We start from the raw sequence: 3571 nt of genomic DNA on the forward strand, positions 1-3571 counted from the left end.
AACGCTTCAAACAATACTAAGGCGGCTGAAGAATTTATCATTAAATATTCACCACCTTGTTTCGGGGATTTTTTTCATGTTCGATGTGTTGCACATATCATCAACTTGGTTGTTCAAATAGGTCTTGACAATGAAAACATTTGTGATGATTTAAAATACTTTAGACTTATGTTACAAGATGTCTTCAAAAGTTGTAAAAGAAGACATTTTGAATATAAGAATTATTGCAAGTCGGTTGAAAGAAAGTATTTGGGGCCGAATTGGGACGTTCCAACCCGTTGGAACTCAACTTGTCATATGTTAAAGTGTGCTTTTGCCCAACGCCAAACTTTACAAGCTTTTCATAACAATCTTGTTGAAGAACGCGAGGCCGATATGTTTCCGGAAAGTGTTTGGGTCCAAGTCGGTTATTTGTTGGAGTATCTTGACGTGTTCAAAAAGTCAACAACAAAATTATCGGGAGTCTATTACTCTACTAGTTGTTGGGTTTTGCAAGAATTGTACTATATGTCTTGTGTTTTTAAAAGCTTTGCGGAGAAGAACAAACTCTTCGAAAATATTGTTGCGGTGATGAAAGAAAAGTTCATAAAATATTTTGAAAACATACCGCCGGTCTTTACTTGTGCCGCCGCATTAAACCCCTATTGGAATGTTAATGGGGTTGAAACAACGATTGAGGAAATATTCGACAACTTAGGTATGCACGAGATTGACCCGAAGTTGTCGACGGAAGCGAAGGACAAGTTCAACAAAAACCTTCAAGACCTTTATGACCATTATTTTCAAATGTATGGTCCAAGCACGAGATCGTCTTTTGTGAAAAAAACAACAACTAGTAGGCCGTGCAATGACCCACTTATAAACCGTAAGGCCCCGAACCCGGTAGCCTTACTTTAGCGTCGGATTTACTCATAAACACAGTTCTTACAAATCAGAGTTCATTAAAACTTTCGCGGAATATAAAAACTTTCATGAAACGTTACAACAATCCAAAACTTGCCTTAATTAAACATTCTTGTCTTTCAAAATAAACGTCAATTACATTAAAACATCTTGAGTCTTCAAATGCCAGTATCCTATTCGCTCACCATGTGCCCGCTCAAGCTAGTTGTCTCATTCTACTCACCTGCGTGCATACTAAAAGTCAGCTACGCTGAGTGAGTTCTAGTTAATCGGACGCCATACAATACATACACATACATACATATCCGAAGATACATATCCATACCTAACTAGTTACCCTTCTATTCTACATACATACTTACTACCATACATACATACATATCTACAATCACTAACCTCAGTCTACCGAGAGTACGTTCATAGTCCGCCGTCTATACCTGTACTCAAGGTCGTGAACACATAAAAGGTCCCCAGTCCTTACCTATGTTCACCATTTATGGTACGTGCAAGGTCCGCAGTCCTTCCCTATACCATCGTACATCCACAACACGTACAAGGTCCACAGTCCTTCCCTATGTTGCAACCTAAACCATAGCACGTACGAGGTCCGCAGTCCTCCCCTATGCTACCACAATACAAATACAGCACGTATAAGGTCCACAGTCCTTTCCTATGCTGATGCCTATCTATAATACGTATAAGGTCCGCAATCCTTAACTACGTTGTCGTCTATTATCTGTAACACGTATAAGGCCCACCGTCCCTATCTACGTTTACATCTATCATCTACTTTACGTATAAGGCCCGCAGTCCTTAACTACGTTGTCGTCTATTATCTGTAACACGTATAAGGCCCACCGTCCCTATCTACGTTTACATCTATCATCTACATTACGTATAAGGCCCGCAGTCCTTAACTACGCCATCACCAGCCGAGTCTATGTCCGACAAAAGCTAGAGGGATTTGCCATCCTAACTTACTATGTCGAACGTAGAACTCACATACCATTCGTGTACCTGTATACACATACTTCACATATACAATAATTACATTATAGCATAAGAACACTCTAGGCGTTCTTTACATCATTCATTTAACACCCATACCTCTTGTCGATACGTGCAATATCCGAAGATCGTTCACGTCCCGACAAGTATTCATTTGTAATGTTCATACATCTTCGATATATAATATTCGTACCTTTATTTTTGACCTGACAGTACGCGCAATATCCGAAGATCGTTCGCGTACCGACAAGCAATCATTCATATCCATCACATATATCACATATGGCATACACTTATCACTTAGGATAAATGTATTAACAACACATCGAGTATGCACACAGCCCCGAAAACATAACACATAAATGGGGCTAGAAACTCACCTGAATCCTGTTACGCTCTCCGTTAATCGTTATTCCCTTCTTGAGCTGTGCACGGCTAACTGTATAATATTTACATGTATCAATTAACTACTACTACTCATGTTGTATTTCTATCTTTATACAACCCACAACGAACGGGGGTCCGGGGGCAGCGCCCCTGGCAGCGGGGTCTAGGGGCGGCAGCCCCTAGCAGGGTCCAAGGGGCAGAGCCCCTGGCTGGGGTCGAGCTGCCAGGTCATCTTGGAAAAATTTTATTTACATTAACTGTCTTAACACATTTTCCATTAGATTTTTAATTTATTTTCTAATCGAACTTGACTTTAGGCGAAGTTAAACCTTAGGCGAACTTAGCTTTAGGCGAAGTTAAACCTTAGGCGAACTTAGCTTTAGGCGAAGTTAAACCTTAGGCGAACTTAGCTTTAGGCGAAGTTACCAGCTAGGCGAACTTGGCCGTAGGCGAAGTTAAGCTTTGAAGGCGAAGTTAAGCTTTGAAGGCGAAGTTACCAGTTTGCAGGCGAAGTTATCAGTTTGCAGGCGAAGTTGCCCAGTTCGCAGGCGAAGTTGCCCAGTTCAGCTACGGGTTTGGTTTTTATCAAGCATTTTGGCGATTTTAATACCCTTGTTATGGTTCGACATCACCCACTAACGTTCCCTAACCATTTCGTTCGTATATATATCTCGTATATACTATAAAGCTTGGATCTTTAAGCTTAAGGACATTCAATAAAACATAAACTTTAAAGGTCAAGAACATACCTTTTGTGCTCGTTTGGATCTCGTTTAACTTGTTTAATCACAACTAATCGTTTACTCTCTCTCGGATCTTGCTCGTTTCTCTCCCTCGGCCGCCGGCCGTATATGGCGGTGTGTGGTGTGTGTGTGTTTTGGAGTGTGTAGAGATTATGATGGAAATGAAATGAGGGTTTAGGGTTTTAGGTTGGTTTAGCGGATATTTATATCCCTTAAAGCCCATGGACCTAAAGCCCATTCTCATTTAACCCATCTCAATTAATCTAAATCCATGATCCGTTCTTTACTCGATATTAATTAATTAATAACGCGGAAATCACTAAACGTAACTTTCTTTATTCAACATTATAAATTTTAGGATGTTACATAAACTTGATGAATGGGATTCGTGAATCGGCATCTAAGAGGCAAAGAGGAAACACACCAAGTAGCGAACTTGGTCGATATAGTGGAGCAAACTATGTTGAGGGCGCAACGGTCGACGAAATTCGCAATATTGATTTGTTGGCTTGGTGGAAAGGTAAACAAAA

This window comes from Bidens hawaiensis, unplaced genomic scaffold, assembly GCF_021521415.1.
Source record: "Bidens hawaiensis isolate Kalapana, Puna unplaced genomic scaffold, B.hawaiensis_p1.1 tig00029862_1, whole genome shotgun sequence".
In the NCBI taxonomy this organism is placed as follows: domain Eukaryota; kingdom Viridiplantae; phylum Streptophyta; class Magnoliopsida; order Asterales; family Asteraceae; genus Bidens; species Bidens hawaiensis.